Below are 15,895 nucleotides of genomic sequence, written 5' to 3'. Positions count from 1 at the left end.
TTGATCCTTTTCTCGATTAGGTTCTTGATCCCGCTCTTTGGAAGGCTCCTCAGTTTTATATTCTTTATTGTATTCAAGGGTATCTTCTTCATGATGTTCCTTTGGAGTATGAGGAGGTTCATTATTATCTTCGTCATCAATATCTCCTCCAATCATAATGTAGAGCTTCTTTTCTCTCCTTATTTAGTGCATCTATATTCACTACTATATTCGGTTTCTTCAGCCTTCACATTCACTTGAGGTAAGTCTTCTTCTTGTGTGTCATCTTGAGGAAGGATCTCCTCTATTAAAGGTTTTTATGATTCCTTTGGTTCTTCTTCAGTATTAGTTTCTAGACAATTATCTCCTTCGACCTCCCCCTCTTCTTCATATTTAATATGAATAGTGTCTTCAAGATATTGCTCGATGGTTTCCTATTGTGGCTCATTAATTGAAGTAGATTGTATTGGAACTTTCCCTTGGTATGCCAAATTTGGTTGAGGAGGATGGTTTTATTCTTTGGTTTGAGTGGAAGGAGTGACTTGCTCTTGTATGCTAGTGGTTTCTACCCTTGTACTCTTCTTCCTTTGCAACAATTGTTCTTCTTTAGGTTCTTCCTTAGACCAATCTATGATTATCCTTAGTGGCCTTTTCTCAACCTCTTATAAACTTGTGGAATTTCCTCTGGGACCTCTTTGGTTCTTTCCTTGGCCTTGGCAGGCCTTTGATGAATTCAAGATTGCACAGTGGTAGCAACAATAAGAGGAGTCGTCAATTTATCTTTCTTATACATCTCTTGATTGGTGGAAGGTATTCCCTAAGCCTATTTCCTTTGTATATGCACTTTAAGAGAAATTTTATCTGTAACCACCCTCACATGATCGATTGGATGGGCAGGTGGAGGTGGCTTCTAAGAAGGAGTCTTCTTATTTTTAGAGGTACTTTCTTGCTCCTATTGAGGTTTTCCTTCCATTTACAAGATTGAAATCATTTGATAATGAATATTAATCCATTCATTTGTCTAATACAAAACATCTCGTGCTCAACGTTTGATGTCATCTTGATCTATTAGGAACTCGTGTCTATATTATGTATAGGGATGTTAAAGATACTATTCCTATAGTATATTGGATGTAACCTATTTTCAATATCATCAAAACATATGTTATCTAGGATGCATATTCCTTTTACTTGATTTTCTAGATCAAAATCCAATATGCAGTAGTCTCTTATCCCGACTTCATAGTCATCTGCACAATTTTCCCAATGATATTCAATATTAGGTACATGTTTAAAGTGTGACCCTATTACATGACTAAATGTACCAATTGGATCAAATTTTATTCTTGTTATCTTTAGGGGTTGCAAAGATAATTCTAACGATTTAGCTTCTATATTCTTTGTTGTCTTCATTTCTAAAAAAACATGAAAACCTACTTTGATTTGAGGTAAAAATAAGGCGTATGTTTATTAACCACTAGTTTGTGGACATCACCCTTTTGTTTGCAAAGTTCTAGGACAACTAATTTGTTACACAAATATCGAGGCAACTTGTTTGGAGCTATAGTGAATCTTGCTACTCTGATGTATGCGAAAGTCTTGAATTGGATAAAATAACCACCAAACCTCTGAATATCAATAACAACATCCAGTGACAACCTCTTGGAAAAATCTCCCTTGAAAATCCTTATTATTGCAAACACAAATGCATCATTGACAACCATTAGACTCTTTATGCTTCTCTCTAGAGTTAGCTGCAGATAATGATTATACACCCTCATATTTGGATCAATGAGTGATCCTTTCTTTCTCAATCCTGGATAAGTGGTTTGAGAAGCTAGGAGGTAGACCAAATAGGATGTCATATAAAACTTGGGGTCATTCTTCACCCTAACCAACTGCTCATCCAAATTGTCACTTATCAGTTTACCCTAGTCAATATACTCTTTTCTGGCTGCAATCATCTTAATGAACAAGAGCATACAAGATTAAAATTTCTTGGCATTTAGTAGGCCATCCACTCTACTTAGAAGAGTTACATAGTCCTTGACATCCATATATAGATAAGCCCTATGTATCATCTTTATTTATTCTTTTTGTAGAGATTTCATTGGCCTTACAAATAGTTTCCCATTGATGTAGGCTATTGGGTTCTCATTCTCATAGAATTGTTCCCCATGAGCCATCATAACCTTGCCATATTGGTCATATCACTGGATGTGAAACACATCCTTGATTGAGTATGGTGAAATATATAGGATGACCTCTCCTAATGGACCATAAACTCTCCTTTATTCTATCTTATAATTCATTGCATGGTCTAACATCAACTCTAGAGATTGTAGGAATATAAGGAAGCCAACAACTTGTACCAATCTAGACTGAACCAATTATGTAGCCCACTAACTTCTTCCATTTGGATTTGACATCCTTTTGAGGAAGTCGTGCATGTCTATATGTCCCAAGTTAGTATCTGTGACATTTTTATCCACTAATACCAAGTTGGTTGGAAGAAAGTATCCATTGAATTTGTACTTCATTGGCGTGATCTTTTCTTGAGACATTACCGATTCTATATGGAAACCGGTTAAGTTAGTTTCATATTCACTTAGTAGATAAGACACTTTATTCATTAACTACCAATTTAACTTTATTGAAATAAAACACAAAACTAAAACTAAAAATTACAACTAAAACAACTATCTTAGTTTGAGTGAGCAAAGTCCCCTTTCTCGGGGTCGAGGCTATGGCATCCCCATTATTGCCTGAGAATTCTATCTAAAGTAATTCAATGGTTAGGGATGTGACATCCCCAAAGTTCTTGATGAATGGTATTGCAAATGTAAAGTTTATTGTGTGTTAGTATGGTTGTCATTGATGTCAACATATTGATTTTGTGTTTCCGTGATTGGTTTGTGCTCCACATTTCTAATATGTTGCAATTGTATTCATGAAGTTTTGGTATGTCATTGGATGTTGCCTTGGGATGCCATGCTTATGATTTGGTGCTCTAGAAGTTGTTCTTAAGAAGTATTCTTAGTGGTGATGATATTTGATAGTGTTTGTAGTGCTCCACATTTCTTTGCATTTTTGGTTTTGTTGATGATAACTTGGATTTATTCCATTCATGACTTTATCTTTTGTAGTGTTGTAAATTGTACACCTTTGATAGGGTGGTACAATTTCACACTTAGGTTAGCACCCGCCTTAGTGTGTCTTGCATCTTGCATTTCTAATTTCCCTTTAAGCATTTAATTAATTAATTAAATTAAATCTAAAGTCATGTTTCATCACTTTACATGTTATAAAGTTGACCCCTTTACCCTAAGCATGCCCCTTTCCATTTTATTCCTCCAATAAATCATTTAATCATAAACCCTAATTATGTCCTATTTTGATCTTTTAGGCCCGATCTCGCATATCAAAACATCTTGAAATTAGCTGTAACTTTGGGATTCGCTCTAATATCATCATATCTAATGGCCCCAAAAATTTGGTGAAAAGTTGTTGGACCGTGGTGGGAATGCACATGGTCCTCGACTTTTTTCCCAAAATTTCGGGAGGATAATCCTATGATATAATCATTCCAAAAAAAAAAGAAAAAATTCAAGAAAAAAAGTGTTTTCCCTTTATTTGCTTGCATTGTGTGTTTAAATTTCATTTCAATTCTCATTTCAAAATATCAGATTTTTATTTGCAAATGTTCATGCTTTTGATGATGTATGCAATTTTGTTGATTATGAATTTATTAAAGATGAATTAGATGAAGCTCTAGATGAGTTTTTGAACCCTAAGCCTTCTAAACCCTCATTTTGCCAAAAACTAATCAACCTTGTTACTATGCCATTTAGTGGTGATGAGAAAGATAATTTTAATGATTCCTCTCATGGGTAAATTCCTATCAAATCCACTAAATCTAAGGATATGGCTGACCTTTACAATTACCTTTATGAAGTTATTTCCCCTTTTCAGTCCAAAGATAAGCCTTTCTATCACTATGATCATGCTTTATTGGATGATGCCCTTGATGACTTTATGTCTTTGCCTAAACCTTCAAATAAGAATAATGCATCTAAAAGGTTAATCAATATGATTAATGTGAATGAACATAGAAAATCTCTTTATGTAGTCCAAGGTGATTGTCCTTCTCCAAATTCACCTCTTCCTAATCAACCTATTTTTACAGTTCAAGGAAGGAATCCCACTAAGAGTCCTTATAGCTATGCTAAAAAACTAACTAAGGAGAGTTATAATGCAGTTGCCCATACCTATAATATGAGAAACAATAGGAAACCTAATCCTACTTTGGTTATTCCAACTTCTCTTCTTGATCCTCAACCTATTCTTCCTCAAGTGCCCCACATTTCACAAACTATTGGTAAGGACTATGACCCAATTGAACAACTTAAAGCTACTCCTCCCAAGATATCTCTTTGGGATTTGATTCAAATTTCTTCAACTTGATTAATTCTATCACAACACCTAAGGCTTAGATTGTATTTATACAAGATGGGATACCCTCTAGTGAAATTCAACAACAATATGATCTTTTGATGATTGTGGTTATTATAAATGATAGTGCAATAAAGACACAACTAGTGTATAGTGGTTTTGGCCTTAATGTTTGTAGCATTAACTTGTTACATAAGATAAATGTTGATACATCTCTTATTAATCCCAATTCTCTTACTATCTAAGGCTTTGACAATGTTGCTAAATCTTCATTAGGTATCATTACCCTGCCCATTAAGTTAGGTCCTATTACTTTACCCACACCTATCCATGTCATGTCTAGAGAATTGATGTATAACTTGTTGTTAGGGTGACCTTGGATTCATAGTATGCAAGTTGTCCCCTCTATATTGCATAGGCAAATTAAAAATGTATTTACAACAATAAAAAATATACCTTGCTAGGTGACACAAGTCTCCTGGCTTGTCTACAAACATCAAGTTCTAAATCCTCTTCAATTAGTTCTTCCCCAATTGTCTTGAATAATTCCTCTAAAGCTTCTACTCCTACTAATGTGACCACTTCATCAAACTTATCTCCTACATTCGAATTGATTCCCAATACTTGCTCAAGTGAACCTAAGGTTCTTCAGAGAGAATCTTCTCATCCTGATTCTAGTACTGAGAACACCTTTTCTCCTGAGAAGTTTCTTGTAGAAGATGATTTGGGATCCCTTGATTTTAATCCTACTTTCATAGGGGAATACATAATTACCCCTAGATAACCTAAGGTGTAATTAGCTTTGTATGGGCCATTGAGTAATAACTTTGTGGCGGCTTCCCAGACTTCATCTCTCATTTCTGACTTGAAGGACTTTGACCCTTCACTTTATAAAATCCTCCTTCCACATAAATGGCTAACCTTTATGGTACTAGCTTTCACATCCTAGCTAGATGTAGATATAATGGTAATGGATGTGGTTCTCAAGAATAGGGGATCAAGGTTCCCTTGGAAAACAACTTCCATGATATGACATTTGGGCTTGGTTATGATCCTTTTAAAAATACTAAAGCCTATAAGAGATCATTTATTAGTGTTAATGTCATTTCTGCTTCTCTTTCGCTAAAATATCTAGAGCATATTGATCGTGAGTCTTCTAGTGTCCTAGCTTTGGATGTTTTTCCTAATGATGATTCTTTAGCCAAATTCTTAGGAGCTTATGAAAACCTTCCTCGTTATCACCACAACTCTGGCTTTCCCTATTGTCTAAATGTGGAAGCTTACTTTGGAAAAGAAAGAAATAATGATGAGATAGTTAAAGATTTTCCTTAGTCAAAAGACACTCCTCAACAAAGAAATCTCCTAATAAGTGACACTATTGATATTAGTATAGATCCTTATGTTGAAGATAAAATCATTAAGAAAGGGAAATGTCTTGACGAAGAAGAGGGAAACAATATTCTTAGTTATTACTTGAATTTCTTGAAATATTTGCTTGGATATACTTTGATATGCCTGACATAGATCCTAAGATTGTCACTCACAACATTGTCCTAATTCCTGATGCTAAACCTGTGAAGCAAAAGATTCGAAAGATTCACCCTAAAGTGGTATTACTTGTTAAAGCTAAGATTGAAAAATTATTGGATGCTAGATTAATTCATCCTATCGATTATTCCCCATGGATTTCAAACATTGTGGATGTGGCTAAGTCTAAAAACAAGATTAGGATGTGTACGAACTTCCATTATCTAAACAAAGCCTCTTTAGAAGATGATTTTCCTCTCCCGAATATCGATATGAGTGGATTCTGTAGCAGGTCATGCCTTATTATCCTTCATGGATGGTTTCTCAGGATATAATCAAATCTTCATTAATCCAGAAGATGAATACAAAACTGCTTTCACCACCCCTTGGGGCATGTTTTGTTGGGTTATGATGCCTTTTGGATTGGAAAACATAGGTGCAACCTATCATCGTGCTATGAATCTCATCTACCATGACTATATGCATAAGACTTTAAAAGATTACATTGATGATATATTAGTCAAATCCATTCTTTGTATAGATCATATTAAGATCCTTCGGCAAAACTTTGAGAGAATTTGTAAGTATAACATGCGCTTGAATCCTTGAAAATATGTGTTTGGTGTGGATAGTGGGAAATTATTAGGGTTCATAGTTTCACATCATGGAATTGAGGTGGATACAAATAAAATAGATGCTATTGTTAACATGCCACCTCCTAAGAATGTCTCCCAACTAAAAAGTTTGCAAGGAAAGATCCAGGCCATTTGTAGGATCATACCTTTTCTTTTACTCAATTGCTTAAAAATAATACCATTTTCCAATGGACTGAGGATTGTAGTTAAGAATTTGAAGACCTAAAATCCTATTTGGCCAACCTCCTATTCTTTGACCTACTGATCCTACTAAGCCTTTTCAGTTATACACAACTTCTTCCCTTCATGCTCTTGCAACCTTGTTGGCACAACATGATAAGGATAGCAGAGAATGCCTGGTTTATTATATGTCGTAGTCTACTTGATTACAAAGTTTGATATTCTGCGATAGAAAGGCAGTGCCTTGCTTTGGTCTTTGCAACTCAAAAGTTAAGGCATTACCTTTTGAATGTTAAAGTCCATGTTATCATTAAATTTGATCACTTTAAGCATCTTTTCTCTAAAAATGATCTTTCCAGACGCTTAGCTAAGTGGGTTATGATGTTGATCGAGTTTGACCTTAAGTTTGTCTCGTAGAAGGCAATAAAGGGTCAAGCATTGACTGACCACTTAGTTGAGGGTCCTTCACCCTTCTTGCTACCTAATCCAGAGTCCTTTCTTGATGAATAAATTTTCTCTATTGAGATTTATGAGACTTGGGAATTGTACTTTGATGGCTCTTGGTGTCATACAGGATTGGGGCCAGGGGTGGTTTTGATTTCTCCTAAAAAGTAGCCTATCCGTTTATCATATCGTCTCAATTTCTTATGTACCAACGATATTCGTAAGTATGAGGCTCTTATAGCTGGAATTAAAGAAGCCTTAGCATTAAATTTAAAACATCTACATATCTATGAATATTCTCAATTAATCATAAGACAAGTGACAAGAGTTTATCAAGCAAAGGAAGACAATTTATCACAATATAGAGATCTAGCTATATCCTTGTTACATAAATTTGATTATTAGACCATGGAGCTTGTTCCTCGAAAAGATAATCGACATGCTGATGCAATGACATGTGTAGCCTCTATTGTATTTTCAGAGGATCCCTTGGTAGATCTTAAATTCACTATTCACAACCTCACTACCCCAACCATTGTTGATAATCCTAGTGATGTGGCATATTGTTGCATTATAGATTCTGACGAATGGTACTCGCATATCATGAGATATTTAAGTGATGGTAACTTTACCGACTCTCTGAACAAGAATAATAGGGCTAGGATTCACAAGTTGGCCTCTAGATACATTATCCTTTCTAATGTTATTTATAAGAGATGTTATAATGGTCTTCTCCTCTGTTGTCTCAACAAATCCGAAATCCCTATTGACCATTAGGAAACACATTCAAGTGCTTGTGGGGGGCATTTTGGGGGTAGATCCTTAGTTTAGAGGTTTCTCCGAATGGGATATTATTGGTAGACCATGGAAAAGGATCCCTTCGTGTTTGTTAAGAAATGTCATCAGTGTCGGAAACATAGCAAGTTGATCCATGCCCCTGCCCAAGAACTTCGATCTCAAGTAGCATCTTGGCCCTTTTCTACATGGGGTTTGGATCTTATCGGTAAAATATCTCCTCCTTCGTCTCAAGGACATACCTTCATCATAACTGCAACCAATTACTTTATGAAGTGGGTGGAAGCTGTTCCTCCTCAATCCACCACCGCTGAAGTAATTTGTCAATTCATTTTGGAAAACATTATTTCCCAATTTGGAATACCTTCTTCCCTAGTTTTGGATAATGGAACGCAATTTAAAAATAAGGGTGTGAAGAAGTATCTCGAGAAATATCATATTCAACATAAATTTTCTACACCTTATTACCCTCAATCAAATGGTCAAGCTGAGTCTTCTAATAGGATAATTGAATAGATTCTTTGAAAGATGGTAAACAAGCATGGTAAGGATTGGCATACTCAATTAACCTACGCTCTTTGGGCCTATCAGAAAAGTGTACATGTTGCTATGGGTTGTTCTCCTTATAATCTTGTTTATGGCGCTAATGCCATTATACCTTTGGAGTTATAAATTCCTTCTTTGAGAGTTTCTCTTAGGGGTATAATGGATGATGATTCTTATAGAGAACAAAGACTTCAACAACTCAAAATGCTTGATAAACTACATATAAACGCTCTCGAGCATATTCAAGCATATAATAAAACTTTTCAAAGGAGTTACAATGATAAAGTTATTCAATGTTCCTTCTCGGTAGGTGATCTAGTGCTTTATGAGAATAATCGTAACGTGAATGCTTTACCTGAGGAGAAAGAAAAATTCAGCCCTAATTGGCTTGGACCGTACATCATTGTCAAGGTCTATGGATCGGGTGCTTACAAGATAGCAGATGTGGAAGGTACACCTCTCAAGGAACCTATAAATGTCATGCACCTTCGGAGATACTATGCCTAGTTCTTCTCTCTCTCTCTCTCTCTCTCTCTCTCTCTCTCTCTCTATCTTTCTAGTCTTTGTCTCTCTTGGTCTCTTTTCTTTCTTCAAAATTGGATAATATGTTAGCATATCTTCTTCAAATTAGGTGAGATTAAATGATGTTATATTGTTTAGTCTACATTACTTCATTCTTGACAAGCATGTTTCTTTACTTTATTGTTTGTCTAGGATTCATTTATGTAAATTATAATAGATTTACATTTTATATGTGCTTGCATATTATACAATTTATTATGTGTTAAGTAGGATTATATCATGTTGTGTTTAATTAGAGTTAATTAAATCACATTAGTCATATAGTTCTTAAGCTTAAAACATTTCTCTTCTACATCAACAAAGTAACATTCAATTAAATACTCAGTTAATTAATTAAAATCACACATGTATCAATTTAATCATGAAGTATTGAGAAATCAATCACATGGAAATTAAATTAGACATACATGTTCATCAACAAATGTGTTAATTTTAATCTAAAGAAATGCATACATTGTTTAAGTATTAAAATAACATGTTTGAGATATAACATGAGCATAAATAAATACATATCCATGACTGCCATAAAATATACATCAACAAAAATGTCTTATGACATAGTAGGGTCATCTCCTATCCTCAAGACTAGTAGCTGGAGGATGGTGTCTAGATGCCACCTCTTGATCCGACCGTGGAGGTGGGCCCATGGGTGTGTATCGCGATACAGACTGGGAGGAGCTCCTACAATCCCTCTCCATTATAATCCCACGATATGTGGATGCCTCTATTTGCAACACTGCTAGATCACCTCTATCCACTGTAATCTCTCTCGCAGGACCTCCATCTCTAGCCGAAGAGGGGTGAATAGATCCTCATGGTTTCCTACACTCCTCTGTGATCTATGCACTATTTGTGAGGAACTAGGAATGTGTATGGTCATGATGAGATTTGTCACTACGTTCTCAATGAGAGAGTGCCACTCATGGACAAGAGCTGTAGGGAAGGGGGAGGGATTTTCATCAATAACATTTGATACCATCAAATCTAAGCTAAAAAGATACATAAATTAAAAAACTTACTTGGTTCTCCCTCCCGCCAGTAGGGATTGTGGAAAGAGACCGCCTGAAATTGGGACTTGCTAGGCTCTCTACACTCTTACTGTCTTTGTACGGTGGGCATGGGCCAATGGGGACTAGAATCGGGACCCCTCATACGGTCCCTCTCTGCCTAAGATGGGATGCTCAATGGATCTAGTGATATGGTTTCATCCCCAAAGTGATGAGGAATTGCATCTGATTCATTGTCCTCCTCATCCTCGTCCTCCTTGTCCTCCTCATCCTTGTCCTCCTCATCCTCCTCATCCTCCTCATCCTCATCTCCATCTTGACCTCCCTCTCCAATATTAGGATCATCTCCTTCTCCACCTGCCTCCTACTCTCCTACATCGTCAGCCTGATCATCGCAACCCTCCTAAGATTTATTGGGTCCTTCTCCGTCACCCATCTGTCTCCATGGTCTGAGGTTCCCTCTAGGGAAGTCTACTGGGAAGATAGCTCCAGGATGTGTCCTCCCCCACCATGTAATGAACCATCAGTGTGAGCCCACATCGTCTCTATAGTCTGTCAAAATGTCTTTATTTGACTCGTCTGAATCTATGATGTCGATCTCATCACTAGTGGGCCTGGGAATGTTTCTGGGGCTCATTATCACACAAGAATAACATATGTACATAGACACATCAGTAGGAACATACTACTTGAACCCTAAATTCTAACGGACTTGGTTGAAGTAGAAGGGGATGAATCTATGGTTGTACCATCCCTCTAGTAGATGGTTCCTCTACATGTAGAACAATGACTTGTGTATCCCTGCCCACATGTACATCCTAAGGTAGGGTCTCCATATGACTCTGCCTATTGTCAATCTGTCTAAGCTCAATCTCCAATGCTGGAGATTGCCAAATCGCCACTCAAGGATAAGTGGATAAGAAAATATGCTAGGATTCTCTGGGACTAAATCTATAGGTACTCCAACGGGCCTAGCACATGTAATGTGCTAAAAAATCCACACCTGTAGTAGTGTGCATGCCATTAGGCTGGATTCCTATCCAAATACATACTCCCCAAGGTCATGATAGAGATGTGCAAGAATGCTTTGACCCCAAGAGTATACCCTCCATCACTCAGATAGTGTACATGACGCCTCCGTGCATGTGTGTGTCATGCCCATTAGGGAACATGACCAATGTGATTGTAGCAATCATGAGTCACCTCAGTAATGCAACCTCGTCGAGCGGGTGTAGGATCCAATTGACCATGATATGACCCCTCATCTCATTGAGCATCACTCTCCCCACAACATATACTTTCTCTCTTCTATAATCCTCCTCAGTAGGGTCAGATCAATATCTCACGGTCTCCCCCCTAATAGGAAGGGGCAAGATGTGGTATACATCCTCAAGGGTGACCGTCATCTCCCCCATAGTCAACAAAAATGTCAAGGTATTTGCATTCCACCTCTCCATCAATGCCATAAGAATCGTAAAATGAAATTTGATGGCCAACATAGTCATCACATACCACAAGCCCACCGTGCACAACAACTCCCTCTCCCCCAGTGTCAGTCTTGAGATCTGTTCCTAAAGGCTTTAGAATGTGAGCCCAACAGTATGCTCATGGATGTACGACAATGTCTGTAAAAGGAAAAAATTCTATCATCAGTAATCGATCATCATCGTTATCATCTAATCAAAACATTCATTTTATCTATTTCGACATTCAATCGCTTGAACCTATGTCACCACTAGTCACCTCAGATAGGAACCATGGCGCCTTGAGTCGACTGGGGCACCCTACTGGGACTAGGAATCCCACGTGGGACCAGGGCGTCCTAGGAGGACAAGGGCACCCCCTTTGGACCAGGGCGCCCTACGAAGGCCAGGGCGCCCTAAGACCCCAAGGTGTCCGAACAAGGGGGCACAGACCTGGTTTCGACGATGACATAAAAATCTTAAAATCACTGAAAGCATGAAAAAATTCAAAAGGGAGTCAATGGAAGGTCAACTCACCTCATCGAGTTGTCAGTCAACGAGTACGGACTGGTGCAAGATCTCCATCCGTGCAGGTCTCTTAGGTTGGCGTCGAGGCATTCTGGCTAATAGGTGGGCTCCTCTGTAGTGAATAGTGCCAAAAAGTCAAAAAGTCACAAATGAAGGTGTCACTTTCATATTTATGAGTTATGAACTTTTTTTCATTTTAAGATTTTAAGTAAAAAACCCTAATTTCTGCACTTTTCCTTCAATCTCTCATATCTTGAGCTAGGGAGCTCTGATTCTCGCACCGTCGGTGGCATTGGAATCGTGAGTTTTCTCTCTCACTCCACATTAGTTCCATAACTTTCTTGGATGAATAATAAATTCTTGTTGTAAAATTTCTTCTACAAAATATTTATCACAATTCGTTGTGGTAAATATGATACCCTGTTTCATCTCATTAATTAGCAAGCTAAAACATGGGGCATATAGCTACCCACTAATTTTATCACCTTCATTAGTAAGTATTAGGTTATTTTATGATCTAACATATGGTTTTGTAGGGCTTGGTTTCTAATTGTGTACTATAGATACCACTGGGGCTTCGCCCAACAACTTATGGATATACCCTTTTTCAAATGATGTTTACTTTTTCTGTAGTTTAGCTTGCATATGCACGTAGGCTCATATGATCACTAAAGTGGGGGATAAATGTAGTGTCGTAAATTGTACACCTTTTCTAGGGTGGTACAATTTTACACTTAGGTTAGCACCCGCCTCAGTGTGTCTTGCATCTTGCATTTCTAATCCCTTTAAGCATTTAATTAATTAATTTTGTAGCATAGGAAATTGGAAATCATCACAAGCAATTCAATATTAGTCATAGCTCAATCACAAAAGCTTAAATGCAATGATCAATCCTAATTACATCCAATAGAGACATGAAAGCAAAACATTCAAGATTAAAAACTAAGCAAACCAAATGTAGATCTGAATATCTCCTTCATGCGGCTCCATTGTCCTTCTTTCTTCTTCAAATAAATTTGTTTGTGGATCTCACCTACAAGTACATACACATGAGATGAAAGCAAGTAGACAAGATAGAAGCGCAAGAATACTCAAAGCGTGATTGATTCGACAAAGTGATTAGTCTTGATTGAAGAAATTCATCCAATTTATAGATAAATTGGAGAAAAGACAAGATTAGCATGAAAATGATTCGAATGGAAATTCAAATCAAGAATAGCAAAATTATGACATGTGTATGACAAATTGCTATGCAAGGACTTATGACAATTTATGACAAATTGCTATGCAAGGATTTATGACAAGAATTTGAAATAGAAATAGACATTTAGGAATTTAGGAGAAATTAGAAAATTAAGTTGGAAATAATGACTTGGAAATTATGCAATTAGGTAAAATTAATTAATAATTTCTCATTCATTAATTAATTTACAAAAATAGGAGGAAATTGAATTAGAAATTAGGAAAATTAGAAAATTGGAAAATAGGAATTTAGTGAATTAATTAATAATTTTTCATTTATTAATTAATTCACAAAGAGGGAATTTAGAAATTGATGAAAAATTAGGAAATTAGGAGAAATTAGGTAAATCAATTAATAATTTGTCATTTATTAATTAATTCACAAAAAGAGGAATAATTAGTTAGCCAATTAAATTAAACATTTAATTGTGACACGAAGACCTAGGATAAATAAATAATTTATTAATCCTAGAGGGGGAAATGTCAAACAGGGTTAAATGAATAAAATCATGAAACCCTAAAAGATGAATTAGAAAATGCAAGAATGACAATTAGGTCCTGACAAAAGATAATTGACGTCGATTCGATTCGATCATGATTCTGACTTGATAAATGATTTGATTGATGAATGCGCCAATTGACGAGGAACAATGACTAATTGATCCAAATTGACACAATTGAGAAAGATGACGATCGATGACAAACCGATCGCAAAATGACAAAATTGACAAAGAGAACAATGATCGATGACAAATTGATCACCAGATGACAAGATTGAAAATGACAACGATCAATGACAAATCGATCGCAAGATGACAAGATCGATAGGAGGGCAAAACCCTAATTAGGATTGACAATGTCCAAAATAATGACAAATGAATACGCACATTGATGCGACAAGATAAGACTGACCAAAATCATGACAAATATTGTTATCGACAAGACCAAATTTGAGAGTGAGATAAATGAAGAATGCAGAAGAAGAACTCGATGCTCGCAAATGATAAAGACCAAGTGCGTGACATAGGAGAAATGTCAATGCGACGCAAAAACCCTAAAATAAGGCAATGCACAAATGTAAAGGTATGATTCTGCAAGCATTGACCATTTTAGACGTCTACAAATTTAAATAAATCTAAAGTCATGTTTCATCACTTTACATGTTATAAAGTTGGGCCCTTTACCCTAAGCATTCCGCTTTCCATTTTATTCCTCCAATAAATCATTTAATCATAAACCCTAATTATGTCCTATTTTGATCTTTTAGGCCCGATCTTGCATATCAAAACATCTCGAAATATTCGCTCTAATATCATCATATCTAACAGCCTCAAAAATTTGGTGAAAAGTTGGTCGGATCGTGGCGGGAATGCACATGGTCCTCGACTTTTTTCCCAAAATTTTGGGAGCATAATCCTATGATATAATAATTCTTAAACCCAAAAGATTGGTAGGAAATTCAAATTCTAGGCCGGCCTAAACATGAAATTAAGATCTAGGGTTTCATACTTAAGAGCTCTCTTTCTTCATTTGAAAGGGTCTTCTTCTAAGAATTGAAGAGAAGGTTTTTGGAGCATAAAGATCCTTCTTTGTAGAGAAAGAGAAGATCTTTGAAGTCTTCAACAATATTCAATATTCATCCATCAAACATTCATCAATCATCATTTCATCAATTGGGGGCTTTTGAAGATGTAGGAGAATAATAGGAGATCACCGACTGAAGATTGGCTTGTACCTCTCCCTTGGGGTTGGGTATGGTTTCATGTTGTTTTCATGTCTTTGTAGGAGATTTATTTTGTTTCATATTCATTCTTTAGATCACTTTGCATCATAGATTTAGAGCTTTTAATTTGTCAATTATAAGCAATTAGGGTCTAATCTTTAAGGTTGTTCTAGATTGTTTTCTTTCATTTTAGGATCTTGCACATACACACAGCTCTTGCAAACACAGTTTCAGTACATTATCAACTACTTTTGGAGGTGTAAATCCTCAATATAGGGGTTTGACTAAGGCAAAACCCTCTATAGCCACCCAAAACACTATTTTGGCAGCTTCAGATAGAGGTTCAGACCTGAGCATCATTGAAAGTTGTGAGACCGAAGGAGCACACAAAGATAATTTTTGGGTGCACATTTCATCAAAAAACATAAGGATGGGGGCTTGGTGCCCTGGCCCTTCCCTCTGTCAGCAAAATTTGGCAAAACAGGATCTTGGAGGCTTCAAAACTTATCCTATCAGTTGCAGCTCCATACTTGCAGAATCAGGACAGTGGCGTGGCATCCTGGTCCCATAAATTTTTGCTTAGATTTTAGACTTAAGTGGACCTCTTATTTTTCATCCTAATTTGTACTTTTCAGTAGTATATCAATTATCCTTTCATCTGCATTTCCAGGTTAGGGTTTTCTTGCTTACTTGCATCCTTGGTTAGATTGCATTTTTTAATCATTCCTCTCTCTCATTTACAACAAAGGAATAGAAAAACTAAGAGGTGATCCTTGACTCTCTCTTCCACAC

This window comes from Cryptomeria japonica, chromosome 9, assembly GCF_030272615.1.
Source record: "Cryptomeria japonica chromosome 9, Sugi_1.0, whole genome shotgun sequence".
In the NCBI taxonomy this organism is placed as follows: domain Eukaryota; kingdom Viridiplantae; phylum Streptophyta; class Pinopsida; order Cupressales; family Cupressaceae; genus Cryptomeria; species Cryptomeria japonica.
Note: the sequence above shows the minus strand (reverse complement) of the source record.